The sequence below is a fragment of the Saccopteryx bilineata genome, chromosome 5 (genome assembly GCF_036850765.1).
Source record: "Saccopteryx bilineata isolate mSacBil1 chromosome 5, mSacBil1_pri_phased_curated, whole genome shotgun sequence".
Lineage (NCBI taxonomy): Eukaryota > Metazoa > Chordata > Mammalia > Chiroptera > Emballonuridae > Saccopteryx > Saccopteryx bilineata.
Genome location: NC_089494.1, coordinates 238,064,820 through 238,092,262, shown reverse-complemented (window position 1 = coordinate 238,092,262; position 27,443 = coordinate 238,064,820). Strand labels below are relative to the sequence as shown.

The window sequence follows — 27,443 nt, the reverse complement described above, 5'->3', positions numbered from 1 at the left end:
GTGACCCCTTGCTCAAGCCAGTGACGTTGGGTTCAAGCTGGTGAGACTTGCTCAAACCAGATGAGCCCGCGTTCAAGCTGGAGACCTCGGGTCTCAAACCTGGGTCCTCAGCATCCTGGTCCGACGCTCTATCCACTGCGCCACCACATGGTCAGGCCAGGGGCTTTTCTTTGTTGGCAGACTGGCCTGTGAGCCTCTGAGCTTCTTGCAAGCAAGACCAACACCATCCTACCCCATGGATGCAGCCTATAGCCCAGCTGGAAGAGCCCTAAAGAGCTTATGAATTGAGTTAAATTAAAACTGCCAATGAATTAAATAAAGTCACAACAACTTGGCTCACAGTAAGGTGTTCCATCAATGTTTCTTCAGGTGAAGTTGGTAAATGAAAGGCAGTAAGGTGCAGTGATTTGGGGACCAGAATTTGGGATTTAGACTCAGATGATCCTGGGATCAAGCCTTGGCTTTGCTTGCTTCTTTCAGTGTGGCCGAGGCCTCTTCTCTGTAGAGGGCCTATTTCACAGGACTGTTGAGAATGAGATGAAATCAAGCATGTGAACTCTACATTAGAAACTGCTACTATGTACTCAGCATTACTTTGGAACAAACAGTATTCTGGGGCTTTCTTAATTAATCTTTCTACAAACTGAAGAGGAAGGTGCACCTTTTTTTGTTTGTTTTACAATTTACACATACTGTATTTTATTTACTTGACTGAAAGCCTTATGGTACATAAGATGTTCTGTGTAGTTGACCTTGGCTTTGTTCACACTGACTTCAGTGAGCCATATTTCAGTTTTCTGCGCTCAAGACTCTGCTCAATTCCTGCTGTTGCCAGCTGGTGTCTTTCCTTTCAGGATCAAGGTGGGTACTTTCATATTAAAACCTTATTTTTAATTCCTTCTCTGGTAATTCTTTCCTGGATTCTTAGCTTTGCATACTTATCCCTACCTGGAACCAGCATCCTAAAGTCACCAGGATAAATAGACCTCCAACATCACATAAACTATTTCTAACTTCCCTTTCTGGGGCTGCTGCACATTGGCCATGGGGTCAAAGGGGTACATGTAGCCCTGCCCTCAAGAAAGTGCTTTTAGCCACCCCACTTACATACGAAGACGCTGAAGAGTAGAGAGGGTGAGTCAAGCCCCCAAGTTCACATAGCTCGTGAGTGGTGTGCGGGGACTCACACACAGCCACGGTCTTGACGCCTGAGGGAGAGCTGTGGAGTCCCACGTGTGGCTAGTGAGTCCTTAGTGAAGGTATGCTATTCTTATCCCTGGCGTCACCGTGGTGTGAGGAGCAGAGGACGTGAGTTCTGACAGCTGCCCCACAACAGAACAGGAGCCACAGGAGCCTCAGCATCTCGACTTAGGCCAGCGTGGCTTCTTCCTCAGCCGCCTGCTCCAAGGCCTGTCCTGGGCAGCCACACCCAGTGTTCTCACCACACCCTGGTGCCCTTGCCACCTCAGAAGTTCTGGCCACACCCTGCCTGCTCCCGGAAGGTAAACAGGGCCACCAGAGAAGGGCCGCATTGTTGTGCCTGCAGTCTTGGCCCTGGAGGTCAGGTGCTTTGGCTTATAAATGCCACAAATCAATAAACAGCCAAAGTCAGAATTGAGGCCCTCTTGAACTTCAGCTGACCCCAACTCCAACCCAGTTTGTCACAGGGAAAAATGCCCAGGGACCTGCTTCCAAGAGAGAAAACTTCCTCGTGGCATGTGGATGACTACCTTGAAGGAGGGAGTTTTTGTTCATAGGGAGTGAGTTGAGGGGGGCGTCCAGTTCTCCAGGGGAAGACAGAAGTTGGCCAATGTCACCCAGAGCAGAATAACCTGCCCTGGTGCCAATAAAGATTGCAATAGTGAGAGAGGGAAGGATTTCTCCTCCACAGAGTACTGGCCTGGATGGATGAGTTTAATTACAACAGCCAAGATTTACTGAGCGCTCCCCGGGTGCCAAACACTGTGCTTAAAGCTTTACATAAGTTGCCCTGACCGGATAGCTCGGTTGGCTAGAGCATTGGCTGAAGCAAAGAGGGTGTCAGTTCGATCCCCCGTCAGGACACATACAGGAACAGATCCATGTTCCTGTCATCTCTGTCTCTGTCTCTCTCTCTTCTTTCCTCTCTCTCTAAAATCAATAACATAAACATTGAAAGAAAAAAAAAAGCTTTACAAGCTTTACCTGAGTTAAGTCGTTGGCTGTGCCCCCTGTGGGTTTTATGGTCTTCATTTCACACGTGAGAGCCTGCGCTGGAGCTGCTCCGCCCATTTGAGACCGAACTAGAATCTGACCCCGACAATCTTCTTTAGTTCCTCCCTCTCTGTTTTCCCTCTCGTTTCATTCTGAACCGGGTTTCTAATACCAACCTGTGTACAGAGGTACAAAGCCTCTGGGAGAGGCCGCGAGGCTGCCCTGAGGCCTGCGGGCTCCTCCGGGCTGCTGGGGGAGGGAAGAGTGGGCTGGGGAACGCTGCGGCGCGGGGCACTCGAGCACGCCTCTGCCCGGCCCCAGTGTGAGCAGGGGGGCCCTCACCCGGTCTCTGTCACGGAGTACACGTGCGGAGGGAGGGCCCGGAGACCCTCGCTGCGCTGTTCTCCTCCTCCCACCACTGCGAAAGTTACAAATCCTGCAAAACTTGGTCTCCTACATTGCTGCCTGAGGTGCAGGTTGAAGTTTGACCTTCTGGGTTGCTCCCCTGAGCTAATTTCCTGCAAATAATGTGACAAAGGTCTCTAGAGAGAAAACACCTCAGCACAAGTTCCAAAGGGGCAATGCAGTGAGCACAGCATGGGCCCCTCACCTTGTAAACAGGTGGGGGGAGGGGTCCGTTCCAGGCTGCCCCGAGAGCTGGGGCTAGCCTGAACAGCATGCTTTCTGCGTGTGGTAAGAAAACCCCCACCTCTCAGGTCTGTGTGCTGTGTCTGGAGTCAGGGAGTGCAGCTGTAAGCTTGGCGCCCATGCAAGTTTACTGGGCTCGTGCTTATCAACACCTACTGCAGGTCCTCCAAGAAATGTACTGGATCACTGACTATTTCCACGTATTGGGTAAGTCCTTTGATTAGTACACTATAAGCACTTCAAGAATGATAACGTTTTAAGATCAGGGTTTTTCCTAATGAAGGTCAGGAATTCTGGATCTAAGTTGCCAAGGTATCTGTGGTTAAGAGAGAACCCGGAAAATGTGGACTGGGGGCGCCCCCTGCTGAGAAGGGTGCCCAGAGACTTGGGGCTTTGAGTTCAGAGGCAGGGGTCTTCTGAGGGGTGTTGGGACATCTCCTGCTCCTCTCAGTTGGCTCTTCCAGGACTGGGTTGCATAAGAGTAATTCAAAGCAACACGGTTTAGTGGTAAAGAGGGTGAACTCTAGAGCCAGACTGCCTGGGTTCAAATCCTGTCTCTGCCACTGCTGTGTGACTTTGGGCAGGTCATTAAACCTCTCTGTGCTTCACCTTCTTCATCTGTAATATCAGCAGGATAACATTAGAACAATCTCACAGAGCAGTGGTGAGACATAAATGAACATGTGTAAATGAGTATTATAATTGTTAATTATATATTACATGATCACATATGTGCTGATTACTGCTAAGCATCCTTATTCTTGTTGTTATTAATAGAATCTAAGAAAAAGCTTCCTTTTTCTTTCTCAACTTTAAGGGTCACTCATGGCCATCAAAAATCCTAACCATATGGGAGTCATTAACAGGCATATGCTACTGGAGGGTGGAGACAACGCTGTATATAAAATAGATCACCTAACCTAACCCACCCCTCAGTAAATATTCAATTACTGTCAGTCATTCACAGTGTGGCGTGTATGACACGGACACATTATTCTAGGCACCAGAGGAAAGAAAGAAATCATTAACATTTCAATAATAAGGCTTTCTGAAAGGAAAACGGTTGAATAATTTTGTATGAACCAGGTACCTCCAACTTTTGTTAGGTCTGTTGGCTTACTATGATAGCAAAGTAAGCAGCTGTAGGCTGCCTTTTATTTCTGCTTTTGGGGAAATTTAATAAAGTCTGGTGTCTGAGGTAACAACAGACAACCACCAACGGTTTCTTGGAAATTTGGAAATTATACACATGTATCTCTATGTATGTATGCAAACATATATATCTATACATTACATTTTAAGGAACCTGCTATATAGTGACCATTTTTAGGACCATATATACATACATTCGTACATCCAGAATGACCTAAAGATGTTTGTGACCCATCGAGTGCAATGGTGGTGATGTTGGGGAGGCAGAGAGGCATGTAGGGGGTTTTGATAGCTTTGGGGCTACCCAGAAGTTTGGAAGTTGGTCAGGGTGGGGCTCAGATAGGGCGGTGTGGTGGGGGGTGCTAGTGATGATGTAGTCAATGACTGGAAGACCTCACTGCTTCATTTCAGGGGCAGCTCGTAGTTGTGGTAGGAAAAGCTTTGCCATCCTTTTGCCTGGGAAAACGTACGCTTGGCATCACTGCTTGTGCATCCTCTGCAGCACAGTACACTGTACTGGCCCCTGTACTTACCACCCTCTTCCCTGACCTCTCCTTACAATGGGGGCTTTATGGGAGCGAGGATATGCCTTTCCCGTCCACTTCTGTATCTCCAGCACAGAGTTAGCATGCAATACCTATTTGTTGTATGGATGAATGGAGAAGCAGATAGACACATGTATCAATAGACAAACGAATGAATGAGTGTGTGGATGAGTGAGTAAATAAGTAAATGAGTAAGAGAAGCAGAGGACCGTGTGCCTGGAGCTGAGAACTGTTCCCACTTGAGGGGTTCCAGAGAGGCAGAGCGAGAGGCTACTGTCTAATACCTGCTGACATTCACCTCCTGGTAGAAAGAAGGACCTACGGCAACAGCAGTTGCCACAACCCAAGGACATCATTTAGTGTTCTGAGCCAGGAAAACTTTTTTCTGAGACTGAAGAATCTCCTAGCTGATAAGATATTTTCCAAAGCAGCCAGAACCAAAAGGGAAGTCATTTGGATGAAGCGACCTTGTGGCAGTTTGGAAAAAGAAAAAAAAAATACTATCAACATCTAGAATCTGCAGTTAGAGCAGTTTTAGATATCCTGTATAGTTCCAACTTCATAAGAGCCTTGTAAAGTAGGCATGATTATTCTACAGATAAGAAAACTGCACCTCAAAGAGGTTGGATGACTTGCTTGAAGTGACAAGTGAAGCTGTTGCGTTGCAGAGCCAGGACACTCCCAGGGGTGCCGGGTCCAGCACCTGCCTGCAGCTATTTGGGAAAACAACAATGAAGGAGATGAAAAAAGTGAGGCAAGTTTATCTGTTGGTTAGGCAGCACTGCTGTAACAAACTCTGAAATGGATAATCACTCTAGCAAGAGAAGTTCATGTCTCCCTCACATACAGTCTAAAATGGATTTCCTAATGAACGGTTGCCTCTGCTCCGAGCAGAGATTCAGGAGCCTGTGCTCCTTCCATCTTGTAGTTTCACCACCGTCAGTGTGACCTCCAGCTGCCTATCTGCATCAAGCTGGCGGTAAGGGAAAGGGCATGGAAGATGGGAGGTCTTATCGGTCAAACTCGGAAGGGGACACATCCCTTCCAATCACATTCCTTTGGCAATAGCTCAGTCACTTCATCTATACTTCAAGGGAGGCTGCAAGATGTAGTTTAACTATGCCCAGGAAAAAAAGAAAGAATTTGGTAAAGCTGTGAAGTCCCTGCCACAACCCATTTTCAGCAGCTAGGAACATGAGCAAAAGCTCATGTTAGACCTCCAATAGGGACATTGGCCCCAGGCAAGCTTGCAGGAAACCAAACTTTCAGCTGCACCTCAAGCTGCAAACATGCCCAAAGCCCTTCTGTGACAAGCTTTGCTTGTTCTCTCCTCTTCTTTGGAGAACCACTCCTCTCCTATTTCAACCGGGCCAGTCCCGGTACCCTCAGTCCCATTGGCTAGAGATGGGTACATGCTCCAGGTGGGCTCAATCATATTCCCTTCTCTCCTCAGAATCAGGGGCTAAGGATGGGAAGGTCATGTAATCCAAGGAGAGTCTGTTAGCATTCTTCTTGAATCAACTAAGAAGGCTCTTGATTCTCCAGTTACAAGGCTATAAGGATGAAAGAAAGTGTGTTGGGGTCTAGCATCATGCCCGCAGCCTCATGGAGACAGCCGGAGAATGAAGGCAGCATGCAGAGAAGAGCAGAGGAAAAGAAAGAGATTTGACAATTTAGATGTCCCTGGATCTTTAAAGATATTCCTTCCCGGCCATTTTAGTAGTTTGATTCTATAAGCCAATACATTCTCTCTTTGTTTAATCTAGTTCAAGTGTGAAATACAAAACATTCACAAGGTCTCACTTTGCTCTCAAAAGGAGAAACCATGGTAGTCTCCCAAAATGAAAAAAAAAGAAGTCAAGAATTGCTCAATCCCAGACTGCTCAGACAAGAGAACTGCAAACTGTGTTCACTTTGGTTCTAAAACAGAAATTCCTTTTTTCTTTCTCATGAACTATACTGCCCTCCTCATGGCTCAGAACTTCATCAAGTGATTTTGGTGACAAGTGCACAGTTATTATCCTTTAAAATACTTTTTTAAATGTCCCGTGACAATGTCATCTGAGCCTTGATAATGTGGTAGTGCAGAAAAGAATCAAAAGCAATGCATTTATTCCAGACTTTAGGTGCATAAAAAGGTTCTGGAGAAGACTTAACAGTCATTATGATATAATATGCTTGCAGTTTAGCAGATTCATTTCTGCAAAATATTGGAGATCATGCTGAGGAAATGAAAAGCACCATTAAAAGGAAGCTCCATGCCAATGGGTGTCGATTTATGTGCTCTGGAAACATATTCAGCCATAGTTGAAAGTTATTAATGTGGGAAAATTTGCTTTGAATTTCATGAGTCTTGAATAATGCAAAGTCTTCAGGAATGTATCCAGTGCATAAAATGAACCCACACTAAAGAAATCATCACTTGCTCATAGGAAGTTAAATATCCAATATACTCGGTAGCTATATTTTCATTATGATTTATAATTGAAAGTTTGATTTATACATCAGTCTTTACTATGCTGGATTATCATGAGTCACCCCTGGGAATACTGAGGAGAATCATTTTCCTTGTGTGTAAGCTGAGGGCCTGCCATTTAACTGTGGCAATGCAGTCCCTGTTATATGATAGGATTCAGTATACCCAGGTGGACCTTAGTTCCATCTCTCCATTTTTACCACAACATAGACAGAATCAGGGCTTTCTGAGAGAAAAGTGGAAGATATACAATAGCATGAAGTATTTAGCTTATAATAGTAGCTTCCATTTACTAGTTGCTATTAGTATGTAAGGCACAATCCTAAATACTTTACATACATTATTTTATTTTATTGACCCAACAATCCTTGTGTTAAGTAATTTTTTCAGGTCATTAATTAGAATGTGATAGAGATGGTTATTTCAGTGTCTAAATTTACTTTTAAACACTTCCATATACATAACATATGTATTACTTTAGTTAAGAAACAGCTCAGGTAGTCTATTTTAATAATGAATCCACAGTTGGGTGTGTACATACATACACACCACAGCTTCCAATTAGGTTTTTAGTACTTCACTTTTATATATAAGATGGTTGCTAAGGTTGACCAAACATCTGAGAATATATTTTTCATTTAAAAAAATCTGAGATCAAAACAATACTCTTTAAAGAGCTTGATAAAAAGAGAAATAACACAAGGAGAAGAAAACTTCAAAAATCTGTACTTAATATGCTCAGAGGAAAAAAGAGAAGAAATTCAGGAAATCATATGAGGCTCATTGAGAGACCAAAAATTGAGCTCTTAGAAATTAAAGTGATGACAACAAACATGCAAAATACAATTTAAAAAGTTGGAATGCAGAAGAAATATTGAAGATAAAAAAATATTAAAAAAATAAGAAAATTTGAAGACCAGACCAAGAGTAATAATATTCAAATAAAATAGGAGTTCCAGAAAGAAAGGACAAAGAATACAAATTCCTCAAAACTGAAGGACATGAGTTTTCATATTGAGAGGTCTTGCTGAGTCCCCTGCATAATGGGTTTAAAAAGTCTCACACCAAGATACACATCATCACAAAATGTTAGCATTCGAAGGACAAAGAGAAGATTCTAAACACACTCAGAGCAGAGGAAAATCTTCAAAAGATAAAATAGCAGATTTCTCAATAGCTTCCCTGGGAGCTAGAAGAGGAATGCCTTCAAATTTCTAAGAGAAAAATATTTTTTTTAATAAAAAATATTTTAAACTTAGAATTCTATACCTAGCCCAACTATCAATCATATATGACAGTGAAATAAATTTTTAGAGATTCACGATCTGGAAGCTACCGAAAGATGTGCTCACTCAAAATGAAAATGTAAAGTACAAAAGAATATTTTGTGGAAGAAAAATAAATTATCCAATGTAGAAGAGAACATTAAGGAATTTTGAAGTTGACAGTAAAAGGAAATCCCAGGGTAACAGCTGTGCAGCAGAACAGCTAGTCCAGATTGCAGCAAGCAGAGAGAACTCCAGAAAGGATATCTTCTTCCAGAAAGTTTACATTATTATAACATATTCAGAGGAATTTACTTTCCTAGTGGAGATTTTAGGAATGACTTAAGTAGCTGGTACATAGAAAACTAAGCATGCTTTTGTGATTTATAGTAAGGAATATACTATATTTGGTCTTTATCCAATTTCTTGGAATTTCCTAGTGGTCAGAGTGACAAAGGTGTCTTTTATTATGTTAATGAGGTGACTTTTGGGAAGCCTCTCAGTCATATAAGGATGGGGATTGGTTGTCAGGGGAGCTAACCATGTGATTAAGGGGTTAGAACTTTTAGTTCCTACACCCTAACCTCTGGGGAGGGGAGAAGAGCTAGAGGTTGAATTAATTGCCAATGGTCACTGATTTAATCAATTATGACTATGTAATGAAACTTCCATACAAAAACAAAAAGGCAGGGTCCAAAGAGCTTCCTGGTTGGTGGACACATGGAGATTTGGGGAGAGTGGCCCACTCAACAGCACATGAAAGCTATGTATCCCTTTCCCATCCCTTACCCTGTGCTCTCCTCCATCTGGCTGTTCCTGAGTTATACCCCTTTATAATAAACTAGTAATCTAGTAAGTAAAAGGTTTCTGAGTTCTGTGAGCTGGTCTAGAAAGTTAATTATACCCAAGGAAGAGGTCGTGGGAACCTCCGATTTAGAGCCAGTCATTCAGAAGAACAGGTGACAGCCTGGGCTTGTGACTGGCATGTGAAGTGGGATGGGTAGGGGGCAGTTTTGAGGGACTGAGTCCTATGGAATCTGTTGCCACCTCCAGATACAGTGTCAGCACTGAACTGAATTACAGCACTCCCAGCTGGTGCCAGAGAATTGCTTGATGGTGTGGGGAAAAGCACACACATTGGAATTGGTGTCAGAATCATAGTAAGCAAATGAACAAGGGGGAAAAAATAAGGAGATACTGATTAAGTCCAGTGTGGAGAAGAAAACATAATAATATTTCATATGGCTCACCTATAGGTTTCAAGGTTAAAATAATGTAAACATTAAATATTGATCTTAAATACTTATGATAGAAAAATAATGGCCAGCTGGTGGGGGGGAGGGTGTCTCTGTATGCATGTGTATAAAGGGTGTATTGTAACATAACCTTTTTTATAGTAGGAAGACTATAAATCATAACTAAAGACTATAAATAATAACTAAAACTGCAAAGTTAGTATAACAACAGTGCCTGGCACTGATAGAAGTGCTTTTTCTACATTCTCTTTAGCGCTCACACTAAATTCTGAGATTTTTAAACTCACTTTACAGATAAGGATATGAATAACAATATAAGCATATAATTTAGAAATAGGGAGACAAACTCCATAAGAAACAGCTTGAAGAAAGAGAAATAATTGCCCCTGTGGAGAGGATATCAGGGATGGAAAAGATAAGTAGGAGAGTGCTGGTTTTCAATAGAAGCTTTATAAAACCATTTGAGCTCTTAACCTTTGTACATGCTGAATGTTGATGAAACTAAAAAACTAGTTAACAAATGCATATTCAGAATACATTACTCTTAATTTATAAAAAGAGTTTACCTGTTATAATCAATTCAATGTGGAAAACTCACAGAAAGCATCTCTCACCTTTCTTCTTGCCAGCCTTGGCTTTTGGGGATCCACTTCCCTGTCCTGCAGATCCCTGGCCCAACAAAACTGCCATCAAATCCCCCTTTCAGAGAGGTTGGAAGATTCTGTGGTATAGCCAACAACCACTCTTCTTCCAAGATGATTAGCAAGTGTGTGCACATACCCACATGCATATAAATCAGATTAAAGACAACTTAAACCCAAAACATCAGTAATCAACTTTACAGATGTTTTTAAAACTATGAAAGCCCTATGCAATCACTTTCCATCCACACTGGGAACTACGTAGTCTCCTGCTGTATTTTCTGAGGAAAAGTCTATTAAACAAACAGACATAACAATAAATGAAATGACAACATCTAGGTTTAATTAAAACACACAATTAAACATCACATTTATTCTGGTCAGTTCTAAGGATGATGATCCTACTGATATTTTTATGGAAAACAGTTGCTAATTAATAAATGCTAGCAAGAGAAACAAAGAATAATGAATGCTTAATTCATTATTCAAACTGCCCTGGGGTCCTTGTTTTAATCTCCTCCTAAGCTATCCTTTTAGTTCCGTGCCTTTTAAGGCTGAAGTTTTTTCACTGTCACTCATGACAAAAACAGAAGACTCCTTAAGTTCTGTTAGAAGCAGATCAGCTCCCAGATAACATGCTTCCACCATAAAAAGGAAGGAAGAAAAGAATGTGTCCTGAGGTGAAGTAACCCCTGCTGTACCTTGTCGGACCTGACCCTCCAGCTCCAGTGCAGAGAAGCAAACACTAAACCTCGCACCCATGATTGCACAGTTGATGTGTGAGGGGGTTGAGGAGAGGGGAGAATCCCTAAGATCTTAAATAATGACCATATTTCAATGAACCTTTAAAAAAAATAGCCTTTCTTTTTAGAGCAGTTTTAGGTTCGCAGCAACTCAAGTGGAAAGAAAGAATAATTGACTAGAAAGTACAGAGGTTTCCCATGTCCCCCTGCCCCCACACTGACACAGGTCCCCCACCATTATTGCCAGAGTATGTTCCAGGCTGGGAACCAGCGTTTACACAGCATTAGCACCCAAAGCCTGCCGTTCACACTGGGGTGCACTCTCAGTGCTGTAGTGATGGGTTTGGACGAACGTATGACACCGGGTACCCACCACTGGAGCGTCACACTGACTAGCCTTGTGCCCTAAAAATCCCGGTGCTCTGCCCATTCACACCACCGCCACCCCTGGCAGCATAGACAGACTATATTTTATTTTTTCCATCGTTTCACCTTTTTCAGAACATCATATTAGTTGTAATCACATAATCTGTAAACTTGTCAGATTGGCTTCTTTCGTTTAGTGGTAATATGCATTTAAATTTCTCCCCTGTCTTTTCATGGCTTGACAGAAACTTGATTTTTAAAAGACTCCTAGTCTGTCTGCTATAGAATAGTAGACGTTTATACTTTAAACTTTGGAGAAATTTAAGATACTTCCACCCATTTCCTAGCCTAGCTCTTCTCGGTTCCGCGCTCCGGGGCCAGGGGCTTGACAGAAGCCGTGGCCGGCATGCCCCGTGTACTCGGGGTCTGTCACTGACCACCGTTCCCATCACAGCGTGGGTGTGACCAAGGCCCCAGGCCTGAGGGCAGTACCAACATCCATTTGTTTCAGCCCCGGGTTCTGCGGCCCAGAGCTTGGGACAGCTGGTCTCCGCCTCCCCGGGGGCGGCCCGGCTGGAGGGTTTGAGGGCTGGGAGGCCTGTCCGAAGGCCCTCCACTCACCCGGTGCTTGAAGCCGGCTGTTGGGGGCAGGGGGCATGCCCGCTCTCCGCGCCGCTTAGTCCAGACTTCCTCCCAGAGTGGTGGCCGACTTCCTGGGTGAGTGTCCTGTGAAAATCAATAAACAGAAACCGAATTGAAAATGGACTCCGGGCCCTGGCAGGTTAGCTCAGTCCCTTAGAGCGACGTGGGCAGGCGTGGGGAGATGCCCATGGTGCGGGTTCCACCCGGGGTCGGGCACATACGAGAATCAGCCAAGGTGGCAGGAATGAGTGGAACAACGAATCAATGCTTCACTCGCTCTCTCTCTCCCTCTCTCCATTCCTCTCTCACTAAAAATCAATAAAATAAAATGATAATGAAATAAAATGTAAAAAAAAATGAAATTTGTAAAATGGATCCGGGAGGCTGGAAGACAGAACCCTCAGACAGGTCAGACAATGGCACGCACTGGCCCTAACAGGAAGACACGGTACCTTGCATCGCCACAGGAGGTAACACTACTTGACCCGCACAGAAAAAGGAAGAAAGGATTCCTCCTCACCCTAACAGCTCAGCCAATGGGAGACTACCATAGCTCAGCCAATGAAAAGTCACTATACTTTGAGCTTTCAGTTTCCTCCAATGGACTCTTGAGTTACAACAGCCCCTTGAGGGTAGTCGGTAAAAGAGCATTCTCCTCCTTTGTCTGGACTGGCGCCCTCCAACTGCTTGTCCAGAATTTAAAATTTTCGTGGTTTTTTTAATAAACCCATTTTGCTGGGGGTGGGGGGGTGGGAATCTGACTCTATTTATTTAAGGCCAAGAGGCCCATGAGGGAGCATCAGGCAGAAGCCTTGTTGATTTTTATAATCTTAGCCTTGGAAGTTAGGCGTTGTGCGGCCCTCTCTTTACTGAAGCAGTCTTCCCTCCCTCCATCCTGGTTCTCAGGGGTGGGGAAATAGATTCCTCCTCGTGATGGGGAGTGGAAAGTTTGTGGAAGAACACTTGAAACTGGAAATAGTACTCTAGCTATTTTTGAAAAATACAATCACCTTTGTATGGCAGTGACTTTGCTAGGTTCTGAGGATTCCTAGGAAAAAGCCTGGTTTCTGACCACAAGACCACAGAATGGTACATGAAGATTGGGTGGCAGGCAGTAACACAATTTTAAGTTCTACCGTAGTAAATAACCAGGGTGCTTTGGAAACATAGAAATGGCGTCATAACTCAACTTTGGAGCTCGAGAAAGATTTTACAAGGAAATTGTTGTAGAATTTTATAAAAAATCTCATCTGCATTTGTGGAAATAGAGATGTATATCTGAGGGTTCTCACTGCAACACAGGCTATAAGGCTATCTCCTCAAGGCATCATCACCACAGAGCGGATAGGTACTCACCTGCCACAAGGCTTCCTCAGTCTCCTTGAAGAAGACATGATGCTAGCAAGAACCTTTCATATCCCCTACTAGTGGCAAAATGGACCAAACCAGTGCAGAGGCAGTGGCTCTGACCTTCGGAGTCAGCTGGAATTGTTATAGAGTTAGCATGTCCCAGAAATAAGCTCCTTAGAATGAACTGCTCAACCAGATTGTGTCGAAAATAGTCTAAGGTCAAAGATGACAGAAGTAGATATGGGCTAAATTGCTCAATAAATATTTCCATTTTTCTTTTTTCTACCTGTTCCAGGCCTCAGGAGAGCACTGTTAGGAAAAAACTGATCTAGTTTGCACCTCCATTTTCCCGAGAGGAAACTGAGAGCCAGAGAAATTAAGTGACTCACTCAAGATGACCCAGACCCAAGGTTGGTTGGTTGTTGCTGTTGTTTTTTCATTTTGTTTTAACACTATGTAAAGCACTAGAAAACATTCCTTTGAGATGTGTCAACAAATGTCCAATTTGTGGCGAGGTTTTGGAATATTATCACTAAATCGATTCCCTAATTTATTAATTAGCATTTGGGGGGCCACAGGGAGAAATAGAAGTGGGTTCCCTTACTTCTTAATCATCACCACCCCACATCTGGGAGACGCAGGCCCCCCTCCCCCATTGCCCTGATTATATACTTAGTTCTGTCAAGGCTGAGACAGGCAGTTGAAGCTGAATGAATGATACAGCCTTTTAATTTGCTTTTAATTATTGTGGCCTGGTAACCCTTCCAAAGACCCTTCATGGAGTATAGTTTTATTTTTCCACTCATTAACCTCATTCACTAGACTGGAAAAAGAATTCCCATCGCTCAAGACCTCTCACTTTCATTCTTCTAATTCCTTTTTTTGTTGTTGGTTTCTTTCTTTTTTTTTCCAGCACTAGGAAAGTAATGTGTGTAAAACCAGAGCCAAGTATTATAGATTGGGGTTTCAAACACAAGCCTGTTTGGAGCTGAAGCCTAGCCTGTGGGATTGTAGCATGTCAGCCTCAGGGGATGGCCCCAGTGGCCTCAGTCTGGGACAGGGAGGGGCCTGAATGGCCCTTTGATTCAGCCCCAATCTGGGAGTGGAGGGTGAGGAAGGGGCCCGCCTGTCATTTGACACTGTTGGGCTTCAGCCTGGGCCTCTTTCCCTATTCAGGCCTCTCTGGAGCCTGCAGGCCTCTCTGAGGATGCCCTAACTGGCTAGTGCTGCAATGCCTGAAATTCCTTGCTCCAGGGGAAGTACACCAGCCATCCCAAGGGTTTGTGAACTCCATTAGCTTTGAGAAAGCTGCTGTTCATGAAGTTTCCAACACACACATCCACTCTGCTCTGCTTTATTCAGGCCTTAACCATGTGTTTGCTAGTTGATTTTGAAAGTACTTATTGTTTTTGTTGTTTGCATGGGAAACCTAAGTGCAGAAACAGACATGTGATTAGAATTAATGCAAGAGGTTAACAAGAGGTGAATATAGTTTGCCTCGTATATTAGAAAATGAGTTTGGATCCTGGCTTTTCCACTTATGATCTCAAATAATTTACTTAACTTCTCTGAACTTTTTCTGGACTTTAAAGTTCCCTCATCTATAAATAGTTATAATAGCACTTCCTTGATAGTCATTGTGAGATTGAATGCATTCCATCCATATAAAATGCTCACCTGGCACATGGTGAGAATTATATAAATGTTAGCTATTTGTCATACAGATTGCTGGCTTTGAAATCAACATACAAGTTCTATACACTTCCAAATATAGTTAAAAGATGTAATTTTTTGTGTGTGACAGAGACAGAGAGAGGGACAGAGGGGAACAGACAGACAGGAAGGTTGAGAGATGAGAAGCATCAATTCTTTGTAGCGGCACCTTAGTTGTTCATTGACTACTTTTTTATATGTGCCTGCCTTGATGTGTGTGGGGGGGCTACAGCAGAGCAAGTGACTTCTTGCTCAAGCCAGCGACCTTGGGTTCAAGCCAGTGTCCTTGGGCTTTAAGCCAGCAACCTTTGGGCTCAAGGCAGCAACTATGGGTCATATCTATGATCCCACGCTCAAGTTGGTGAGCCCACACTCCAGCTGGTGACCTCGGGGTTTCAAACCTGGGTCCTCCGCATCCTACTCCAATGCTTTATCCACTGTGCCACTGCCTGTTCAGGTAAAAAGATGTAATATTTTTGAAAGATCACACTTATATCATGTATAACTGCATAAAAATAAAATATCAAAAATAAGTCTAACAAATGATGTATATAACCTTTAAGAAGAAAATCATAATATTTTTATTGAATGTAATTAAAGATTACCTAAATAAATGAAGAGATATTTCATGTTTATGGAGAGGAAGATGCATTATCTTGAAAACCTTTTCCCTCCATATTAATTTTTAATCCAAAGAAATTTTAAACAAAATATTGATTAATATTTTTAGTGTGTATATGTGGAACTTGACAAGTTAATTCCAAATGAAGATTAAAGAGCAAATAATTAAGAAGTGCAATACCAGTACAAAGATTGAGTAGTGGAAAAATGAAACAGACTAGAGAATCCAGAAGGACACGTCTACATTTCTGGTAACTTGATACGACAAAGGTGGCCTTGCAGATCAGTGGGAATAGGATGAATCATGCAAGAAATAGTGCTGAGACAATCAGCCATTAGCAAAACCTCAGAATTGGATCCCTGACTCTCACAGCAATGCCCTTTCTATGGTGACTTTGAATGTCTACTTGTAGAGTAGGCAGAATACCTATCTTCACACAATTGAGTGTGAGCTTGACTGTGGGACTTGCTTTGGCCAACGGAATGGAGCAGAACACATATGATACTGAAACTGAGATTACAAATGCTTTGCGGTTTACCTTGCCCTTTACCATCTATCATGGGAAGAGCATGCTCTGAGTTGCTGCTGCTGTCTTCCAATGAAAAGTACTTGGAGCAGACCTACTCATGCCTGAAGTTAACCAACAGGAATGTGGTAGGAAAAGAAAATTTGATTGGTATTCACCACTGTGATTTTGAGAGTTGTTCTTTATATAATATATTCTAGCAATAGCAGACAAGCATGTTAATTTAATCAAAAGGTTTTTTGTTTTTGTTTTTTAAGGATGTTGGGTACTCACAGAATCAATAAGAAATGAAGGCTTGGAAACAGGCAGGAACAAGACTATTTCTGGAGGACAGGATTTCAAGAGCATTAAGAAGTCGAAAAGCAAGCTGTCGAAGGCCAGAGCACCACTTCTGGGACAAAACAGAACTGTTTTCTATTTCTTAATTCCCTGATCAAGAGTCAGATACCAGGAAGAGAGCATGTAACTGCCTACTGTTCTTAGGGGCTTGAGCCACCTCTCTCCTAACTAGCAACAATGGTGGGATACAGCCGGTGCGCACCAGTTCAGCAGAACCGGCGCCCAAGTTTTTGTTGAGTTTGGTGAACCGGTTGTTAAAATGGCACTTGTAATCAGAGTTCTCTCTAAGGTGGGCACCTGGTCAGCTGCCCAATATGGAAATCACAAATGTACATTACTTACTTTTTTTCATGTTCATCTGCACAACAATGTATTCTAAATGCCTGTAGTAATGTTCAATCCGTCCATAGGTGAAAAAAATTGCAAGTGAAGATGCCCATCAAGAAGCAATATAGAAATATCTTATATAACAGTTTTGTTGTATTTTGGTCAGGTATTATTTAATATTTTTTCATTAATATTTTAAAGTCCTTTCTTGTAACATAATCTAGTTTTGTATACCCTCTTTTATTGTTCTTAAGTATTAAATGCATGAAATAATAAACTACCTTTTGGTATATCTTTTTTTATACTTAAAATGGCCACTAGAGCAAAGAACTGGTTGTTAAATTATTTGAATCTCACCACTGACTAGCTAGTGCTGAAGTCTTCTCTCCCAGACTATTCCAGTGGGAAGAAAGAATGCCTCAAGAGGAAATGTGCTTTTAGGAAGAGGATATTGATACTGGGCAGGGAGAAACAAAAAATGGGCAGACTTATGTTGACCAAGCAAGCTTCTGATTATGTTATTTCTTCTAATGAGGTCCTGTAGAAGTTACTACCTACCAACATGTACACTCATTTGGTCAACTCAGTAGTGATATTTTTCATAGTTAGCTTGTGTTTGGTCTTGAAAGGTGGCCATCTAACTGGTACTTGCCAGAACTGTTTTTCTATATCTGTGTAGCCTGAACTGTTTTTCTATATCTGTGTAGGACCTAACTCTGCATTCCCAGTGACTTACCGGTAATCAATGGATGCTTCTTCCCAGGGAGGGTCGTCTTAGCCACTAACTAGCCTCCTAGAAGTTTCCTCTGGGGCCATCATTCTTCACTGGCAACACAGAGGACAAGAGAAATAGTCTAGACAGAACACCAGGGACATGAAGGGAGTAGCAACAAGCCAGTTATTCGGTATTGATTTTGCTTTGAAACCCTAGGTAATTAGACTAGGCTTTATCTCACATAACCAGCTGGACATAGTTGGAGGTAATTTTGAGTTGGGAAATAACTCAAATAAAACTGTTTTAGGAAAATTATTCTTCCTATTGTGTACAGGTTGAAGAACATAAAGGAGAGATTGATCGTGTGGAGTCTGTTTGTTTTGTAGTGTAGCTTTTTAAGCTAGAAGTATAATCATGGGCAACTTCTTTGAAGTCAGTTTCCTATTCCCCAAAAGTCTCTCATCCAAGGCCAAGGTAGCCCTGATCCTGCTAAACATCAGAGGCCAAATGAAATCAGGTGTGGTCACAATTGCACAGAAGGGTATTGATAAAGCATTGGGATGTGCTTCTTCTACATTGAGGATTCCCAGACTGTGGGCTGTGAATACTTTGGAGAGCCTTGGAGCTGTTGTAAGAGGCCCCAAGTCTGTATGTGCCTCAATCACAGTTTGAGGCTGGGTAGATAACATATCTCATGTAACCTCTCTATTCTTTCCTAAATATATATAGAAGTGATAGCATTTAATTCAATGCAATTTCATTTTCAAGAGTTAGTGATTCATTATAACAGTTTCTTGTTAGCATAGATTTTTCTCAACCAACAAATATTACAGATGAAATTACTGTCAGATGGGGATCTACAAAATAGAGATAACATAACACCTGTCTCACTGAATTGTTGTGAGATTTTAGTAATTAAATGCGTGCAGGTGCTTAAATCAAGGCTTAAAGTGAATGTTCAATAAATAGCAGCCATTATTATTAGATGACCTCCATCCTTGAAAGGTGGGGACCACTTATCTAGATGATCTCTAAAATCACCCTTGTACCTCTGAGTTTTATGGTCTTATGAATTTTGTGAAAAATCTTATGAAGTGGGAAGACAGTCAATGAAATCTAATGACCCTGTAGTTTGTAATGCAGACAAGGGCTCAGCCTATTAACTGTCCTGAGCTCGAGCAGAAGGCACCCTTGGACAAGGGCCCATGTCTCTTCAATTGACAGTATGGTGGAGAGAAGCCGAATTCTGAGACGTCTGGGCACTAGTTCAAGGGTCATCTGTTTCCTTCAGCGAAGAATGAGCTAACTACTCTTTTGACTCAGCTTGCCCACGGAAAAGCTTAACAGCAACTACCAAAGTAACCACAAGGTGTCACTGTGACCCCAAATTTCACACAAGGGCGGGTCCCTGGGGGCAAGACCTCAGTTCATTTTTTTTTAATTGAACTTATTGAGGTGGCATTGGTTAATAAAATTACACGGTTTCAAGTGTATAATTCTGTAACACACCACCTGTGTATTGTATTGTGTGTGCACCACCCAAAGTCAAGTCTCCCATTGCCATTTATCCCCCTTACCCTCTTTTCCCTCCCCCACCCCTCTCCTTCTGGCAGTTACCACACTGTTGACTATGTCTATAAGGCTTTGTTTTTCTTGCTTAATTCCTTCACCTTTTCTCGCCCAACCCCCAAGCTCCCTTCCCGCTGACAGCTGTCAGTCTGTTCTCTGTACCTATGATGAGTCTGTTTCTATTTTGTTTGTTTATTTTATTCATTAGATTCCACATATAAGTGAAGTCATACGATACTTGCCTTTCCCGACTGGCTTATTTCACTTAATGTAATACTCTCCAGGTTCACCTGTGCTGTCACAAAAGGCAAGATTTCCTTTTATACTGCTCTGTAGTATTCCATTGTGTAAACATACCACAGCTTTTTATCCTCAGTTTATTTTTAATGCATACTTTCCCAGTGCTTCTAAACCCTTACTGTGCTGGAGGTCTTGTTAAAATGCAGATTCTAGTTCAATAGGCCTGGATGGGGCCTAAATTCTGCATTTCTAACAAGCTTTCACATGACACCCATGTTGCAGCAAAGTTCTAGCTTTCAGCAATTTTCTCATCCATTCTAACTGCTTTTTCCAGTTGTTTCTGATTTGGGACAGGTGTAAGTATCAAGTAGAGCCAATAAAAAACCAGGGAGCTTTCTTCTAATACTGTAATCACAGGTGTGTTAATCCCCTCTAAAGAATGACTATGATGGAATAACACCTGTCCATCATAGTCATTCTGTGGAGAAGATCAGACAGTTCTTCCCTGTCCATTTTTTTCTCTGACATCAGGATTCATTAAGGAATTTATTGCAAAATTTACAAAACACTTAAGTGGCCAAATGCTGCAGCAAACACTCCATGTCAGGAGTTTCTGATAGAAAAAGCCAAGTCAGGGTTTCTGATAGAGTCCATATAACTGGGTTGCAAAGAGCCACCCTGAGAATTGAAGAAGTGGACCAACAGGAAGAGACGCTTTGCTGGTGGCGGTGCTCTTGCATGCACAGTGGCAGCTATTTTAATATCGTGAACTTCTGCTTCCCACAGCCAGAAGGGCCGGAGGGGAGCGACCAACGTAATGAAACTGTGTCTGCTTGTACAGAAACTCTTGCTTTAAGCTCGGATGCGTTATGCAAAACGGGAAGTGTTGGTTCAGGCGGCTCCTGCTGTGCTGCTTTTCTCTTGGTCCTTGATTTTCTTTTTCTGTTTGGTTTGGGGGGTTTTCTTCTCAATGATCATCATATATCATTTTTCTTCTTTTTATTCTTGGGCCTGAAGCTGAATTTAGGACAGAGAGATATTAAAATAAAAATTATATCTATTCAGTATTTCTCTATCATAACAGTTCAATTTAAAGGTGACCCAGCTTCCTGTTGTAAAGCTAAGGAAGATACTGACCCTAAGCTCTCTAAGATCTGATAGTGGAGTTAATTTCTCACCTCCATTCTCTCCTGGGCCTCCTTAGCGGACATGCCTCTCTGTCCAATTTGCATAAAATACGGAACTGGGTATTCTAGCTGAAACCAAACTTGGAATAAAAGTTTGGCAGTTTGGGTGAAATTTACTTCCCTCTGTTTATATGCATGAATTGATATGCAGAGAAAAGAGAGGAGGAAAGTATTTTCAGGTTGGCAAAGGGGAGGTGGGAAGGAATAAAGACAATGGAAGGGGTAGGAAGCTGATTCCTCTCCTGGCCCCGTGGCCTGGTTTAGCGCTCCCATGAAGGGTGCAGGGATTTCATCACTCAGTGCCCTCTGGGTCCCAACATTACAGCTTTGAAATGCTGAGATGTTGGCACCCAGTTTTGAGGAGAGAAAGTGGTGGTTTGTTTGTTTGTTTGTTTTAAATCCTACATAATAACATGCAGTTCAACTACTTGTTTTGATTATGTAAACCATATACTTGGATTGGGGGAGGTGATTTTCCAAACTTTTTAAAGAATACAATGTTTTGAAATGTACTATGTAAATTGTAAAGGCTAAGAAATATGACACAATTTTATGGTCTCTGCATAATTATGACTCCTAGAATGACAGTGTGCAAAAACTGGAAAGAGAAAAAGCAAAAGATCAAATTTTACTTTATTTTTTTTTTTGCCCAATTGGCTAATTATTCACAACTTTAGCCTCATAAATTTATTATTAATAATCAGAAGATTTCATGATTTTCTTCACTTTTACTTTTCAGAAAAGATACTATTAAAAAGAGCCTAATTAGTGTTAGAGCATCAGCCCTGTGTGTGGAAGTGCCGGGTTCAATTCCTGGTCAGGGCACCCAGGAGAAGCACCCATCTGCTTCTTCACCCTTCCCCTTCTCCTTTTTCTTTATTTCTCTCTTCCCCTCCTGCTCCATTGGAGCAAAGTTGGCCCAGGCACTGAGGGCAGCTCCGTAGCCTCTGCCTCAGGTGCTAGAATGGCTCTGGTTGCAATGGAGCAGCAGCCCAGATGAGCAGAGCATCGTCCCCTAATAGGCATGCCGGGTGGATCCTGGTCGGGCACATGTGGGAGTCTATTTCTCTGCCTCACCACTTCTCACTTCAGAAAAATACCCTCAAAAAAGTGCTTAATTTTTTACAGTGTTTTTTAAATGAATAGAATTTTCAATTTTCATGTTATAATAGAAAAATTCACCAGCTCATTAGAAGATTATGCATGCTCATAGTACTATTTTTATTAGAATGAATATGCAGTGTTTTTTTTTTAATTTATTCATTTTTAGAGAGGAGAGAGAGAGAGAGAAGTGGGGGAAGAGCAGGAAGTATCAACTCCCATATGTGCCTTGACCAGGCAAGCCCAGGGTTTCAAACCGGCAACCTCAGTATTCCAGGTTGATGCTTTATCCACTGCGCCACCACAGGTCAGGCAATATGCAGTGTTTTAATGCTTTATTTGAGTCTCTAATTATGGAGGTTTCTAAAATGTGTATATAATTACAGTCACTTTTTATTTAAAAAATTAATTGGCCATTATTTTATAGATTTGGCAGTTTATAACGTATGTGCCTCCTATTAAATTATTATCTCCAGTTTTGTTTTTGAAGATTTATTTTTTTTATTTCCTAACAGAGTAACTTAATCTGATATTAGATTTCAAATTATTAGTCATTTTAAAATAATCCTAAGCACTAGTGGGATTGTCTTATTTTCCTCTCAATATTTTTATGAGGTATAATTGACATAACATTATATTAGTTTCAGGTGTACAACACAATGATTCAATATATGTACATATTGCAAAATGATCACCACAATAAGTCTACTTGACATCTGTCATCATACATAGTTACAAATATTTTTTTCTTATGATGAGAACTTTTAAGATCTACTCTCTTAGCAAGTTTCAAGTATGCAATACAGAATTGCTAACTATTGACTCCATGCTATACATTATGCTACCATGACTTATGTATTTTATAAAACTGGAAGTTTGTATCTTTTGACCCCTACACCCATTTCACATACCCACCCGCACTCATGCACCACTTCCCACTTCTGGGAATCACAAATTATTCTATCTATAGCTTGGTTTTGAGGGGTTTTTTTTTGTTTCTTTATTTTAGGTTCTACATACAAGTGAAATCATATGGGATTGTCTTTGCCTGACTTGTTTAGTATAGTGTTCTGAAGGCCTATCCATGTTGTCACAAATGGCAAGGTTTTATTCTTTTTTATGGCTGAGTCATATTCCATTGTATATGCATACCACCACATCTTCTTTATCCATTCATCTCTTGATGAACAACTTAGGTTATTTCCATTTATTGGCTATTATAAATAATGCTGCAATGACATGCAGGTATACATATCTTTTTGAATCAGTGCTTTTGTTCTCTTCGGATAAATGCCCAGAAGTGGAATCACTAGATCATACAATACTTCTAGTTTCAGTTTTGTTGAGGAATCCCCGTACTGTTTTTCACAGTGGCTGAACCAACTTTCATTTCCACCAACTGTGTACAAGAGTTCCTTTTTCTCCACATCCTCACCAAAACTTGTTACCTCTTGATCTTTTTGATACTAGCTATTTTAACAAGTGTGAAGTGATATCATTTTGGTTTTCATTTGTATTTCCCCGATGATTAGTGATATTGAACATGCTGGTTCCGATGAGACTCTCGATCCTAGCACTGCAGCTTTGGAATGCTGAGATGTTAGCACCCAGTTTCGAGAAGAGAGACATTGAACATACCACTACATGGAATTTAGCATGGCTCCTCATCTGAAGAATAATGGACTTGGGATTATTGAGGGAAAGCACCATTAGCATGAACATTAGCATCAGCTCCAAGGCACCTTTGTTCAGCAATGTTAATAGTACAGGTCCCCTTCAAGGACCTTGCAAGGCCCCAGGTCTAGCCATCTGAGATAACTGATGTGAAATAGACTATGGTGGCACCAGATGGTGAGTATAGCTAACAATGTAGTGTGTGAGCACAAGCAAGGTCTTATAGAAATATTCATGGGAACCTTTGCAGGATGGCCAGAACTTCTCTTAGGCAGGAGGGCCAAAGACAAGAATTTGGAGTCGCTGATGTGGATGTGCCTTCTTTGTAGCCACAAGCTCACGAGGACTGGTGGCATGTGGTTTGCACACTAATGAGGATGACTCTTAACAAGGTATCTCCATCCAAGAGTAGGGTTGAGCAGGAACAAGTATTTCCAGGGTGGCTAGAAATGTGAAGAAACCAATAGTGTGAAGCCCTGGGAGGCAGCCTAGCAAGGAGGACATGAAAGCAGGCTACCAGGGATCTCTGCCATGTACTAGCCATGAAACCTTCACTTTTTGGTTCCCTAGGTACACTATCTGTTACCTGAGATGAAGGATAAAATCTAAGTCACCGTCTATGAGAATTAATGAGTATGATTTATGGCAGCCTTAGAATAGTGATTGGCACATAGAAACCTTAGGAAGGGTTAGCAATTTGTACGGTTACACACAAGGCCAGGATACTAAGAACAGCATTGCGGAGACTGATTCAAGTTTTTTCCAGAAATGAAAGAACCAGGAGGAGGTTGAGGGCTGATGGGTGTCTGGTTGGCCTCAGGGCTGGTAAGTCTAGGAATGAAAAGAAGATGTTGTTCCCAATGGACTAGGAGAGCTAAGCTGGTACAGCTTCTCCCAGTCACAGTCCCTGGCCTATTTCCCCCCCAGGGTGCTGCTGCCAGGAAGTCAAACTCTGCAGGTCGTTAGGTTTAGAACGTTCCCTGGCACAACCAAGAATCTAACTTCCGTGCGGGGAACAGAACTTAGTGATGTGGTGCTTTCACCCGTTGTGACATAAAAGAAGAACTGCCTCTCCCCCTTTTAATTTTTTATAAAACCATAGGAGAAATTTCTAATAATAACCTTATAATATCGTGGTGCTAGAATTCGCCTGTTCTAAGCTGTCAGATCCATCAATCTTTTATTTTCTTTTTCAATTATGGTTTGCACTCAATATTATTTTGTATTGGTTTCAGGAGTACAGCATAGTGGTTACACAAGCATATACTTTACAAAGAGGTCCTACTGGCATTTCCAGAACTCATCCAGCACCAGGCATAGTTATTACAATATTAGTACTATGTTTCCTATGCTGTGCTTTACATCCCCATGACTGTTTCATCACTACCAATCTGTACTTCTTCCAGGCATCCCCAAACTACGGCCCGCGGGCCGCATGAGGCCCCCTGAGGCCATTTATCTGGCCCCCCCGCCGCACTTCCGGAAGGGGCACCTCTTTCATTGGTAGTCAGTGAGAGGAGCACTGTATGTGGTGGCCCTCCAACGGTCTGAGGAACAGTGAACTGGCCCTCTGTGTAAAAAGTTTGGGGACCCCTGTAAGTCCCCAAACTCCCCTCCTCTCTGTCATCCATCAGTCTGTCAGACCCATCAATTTTACCACTGAATTTTCCCACATTACCCATTAATTAGCACTCAAGAGAAAAAACCATCCTGCTGCCAATGACTTACTCTGAAACTGAAACAAGTCATTGTGCCACCAAGAAATAAGAAGCAATGTCTGTTCCGGCTGCACGAGCCAGGATGTTCTCCTTTCCAGAGCTGCCTTGAGGGTGTACAGGGCCCCAGAAAAAGATTTTTGGCCCAAAAGATTTAAAATAATTTGATTTTAAATTGTTTCCAAATATATGTATATATGTGAGGTTTAGTAACTTATTAATGGAGATGGGTAGAAAACAGTGAGTTTCTGCATTGTTTATTGTCTGAGTGGGCTTTTATTTAATCTATTGAACGATTATTTGTAGGATCCAAGCACCAGCTCTCCCTGTTCAAATCTAGGAACCATATCTTCAGACATTTTCTTCCTGAAGATATTTTCATCATTTCACTCTTCTTGGTTAATTTTATATGTCCCACCAGGTGAAAATAGTAGCAGTGCTGTAATTAATCACAAGAATATAGCTCTTCAGAACCTGTGCCCATTAAACAGTTTAGACTTTTTTGCCTCTCAGTTCCCTAACAGCATGTATGTACATTGCTACTCATGATACTGCAGCATTCATCCACACTGCCTTGCAATGGCTGTCTCTCAAAGGTTGGTACTGTGCTTCACTGCTACAAGTCTTCCCTAAAGTATGCAGGAAAATGTGAACCACTGTTTGTTTTTGGTCTTGTTAGGTTCACCATTGAGATTCTTATGGAGTAAACATATTCCAGCTGTGTCTTCTCTTGGGCTCAGGTGGTAATCACTGTATTCCTAGAATGGGAACTTTGGATGTTGACCAAATCCTTGCCTTCTACACCATCACAATTGAGGAGGGTAGGTGAGGGGTTCATGCATGAAGAGAGAGGCACAGTCCTATTCTTGTAAGATATGTCTTTCCCTCATCATCATAGCTTAAGACATGGAGAGCATGATGTCAGCATGTTAATGGGAGGCAAGAGAAGACGTTGCTTCAAAGGCCCGTTGTTGTTCAGTCTTGAAAGCCATCCTGGAAGAATACCTAATACATGGCACAGAGCTAGCAGCCATGGTGGTTATCAGCTGGATTCCAAAGTCTGGGGGGTGGGGAGGAAGTCAGGGTAGATAGAGGACATCTGCTACCATACCTGCCATCCTCAGGTGCTATAGACAGGATACCACAATGGAAATATACATGAACACAGGCCCACACAAGTGGCTCAAGCCCAAGGCTTGGTGGTGAACTGTTGGTAACCCCGACCCCTAAAGTCATCTTGTATTCAACATGAAGAATCACCCCAAATCAGCATGTTAGCACCATTCTGGTGGCTCAGTCTCAGGTTATCTCACACTGCTTTGGCCAGTAGGAATGATCTGCTTGCCTAAATATCTACCTCAAATGGAGGCCCAACAACCAGTCTCTGAGAGGACCTCATAAGCATGAGTGTCACAGCCCCTTAGGATATCTGGTTGACCTTATGTGCAAGGTAGAGAGTCAGAAAATGGCTCACAGGAGACAAATGAGACCAGGGTCCATGTGAGTCGGGTCTGGGCCAAAGACATTTTTTGTGGAGAACACTTTCAGTCCTGGCAGTACCAGACCCTAAGAAGAACTTATAAAATTTAAGGAAGGTCTTCCAAAGAACTGGGGTGGGGGCAGATGCAGGAGTCTGAGGCATGGGCCCACGGTAGAGGCCTTATTGGCCCAGAACTTCCCCTTCTTCTCTTGAAAGGCTGATACAACAAGCACAGGGGCAGTGGTGGGGGAACCCTAAAACCCCATTTGTGGTGACGTGTATAATCTGTAGACCCTGAAATAGTGCAAGGGCTGCCCACAGAAAACCCTTGAGATCAAGTAGATCCCAACTGGAGGAAGCAAAGAGAAGAGCCAAAGGTGGGGAAGGGGAGAGACAACCTGCGATGGCAGCTCCCAGGAAATGTAAGCAAAACACACTTATTGAAGGTGAGCAGTGCTCCTGAAAGTGAAATCTATACCCCTGATTTATGACAGCTAGGACTGACACTGAACTGGGCATCCTCGGCTGTCCTGCTGGAATTCAAAAGAGCAGAGGAGGCCAGTCAACAAAGGGTCCACAAACAAACTCTGCTTCCTTCAGAAAATAATTAAAGAGCAGCCGTGTGCCAGAGTATGCTAGGCAGAGGTGGAGACCACGTCTGTGAGCAACACAGACAAAAATATCCTCTCTACAGGAGTTTGCATTCTAGTGGGGAAGACAGAGAATACGCAAGATAAATAAAGAAATGACACCGTAACTTAGAAGATGGCAAATGCTATGGAGAAATAAAAAAAACAAAGATGGCCTGACCTGTGGTGGCGCAGTGGATAAAGCGTCGACCTGGAAATGCTGAGGTTGCCGGTCCGAAACCTTGGGCTTGCCCGGTCAAGGCACATATGGGAGTTGATGCTTCCTGCTCCTCCCTCTTCTCTCTCTCTCTCTCTCTCTCTCCCCGCCC

General features: G+C 42.4%; 1 protein-coding gene and 1 long non-coding RNA gene across 2 annotated transcripts in view; one reads left to right on the top strand and one right to left on the bottom strand.

Annotated features, from left to right (window-relative positions):
• The first annotated feature begins 2,760 nt into the window (after positions 1-2,760).
• Positions 2,761-17,064, top strand: LOC136306761 (uncharacterized). Its single transcript, XR_010725676.1, has 3 exons — positions 2,761-3,048; positions 13,573-13,687; positions 16,396-17,064. It is a non-coding gene; the product is annotated as an uncharacterized lncRNA (long non-coding RNA).
• Positions 17,065-19,927: 2,863 nt separating this feature from the next.
• The window catches only part of TLR1 (toll like receptor 1), a 69,240-nt gene continuing 61,724 nt past the window's right edge, over positions 19,928-27,443 (bottom strand). Inside the window, exon 5 of the transcript XR_010731866.1 lies at positions 19,928-20,345. The gene's annotated coding sequence lies outside the window, so the exon portion shown is untranslated. The remainder of the gene's footprint in view (positions 20,346-27,443) is intronic.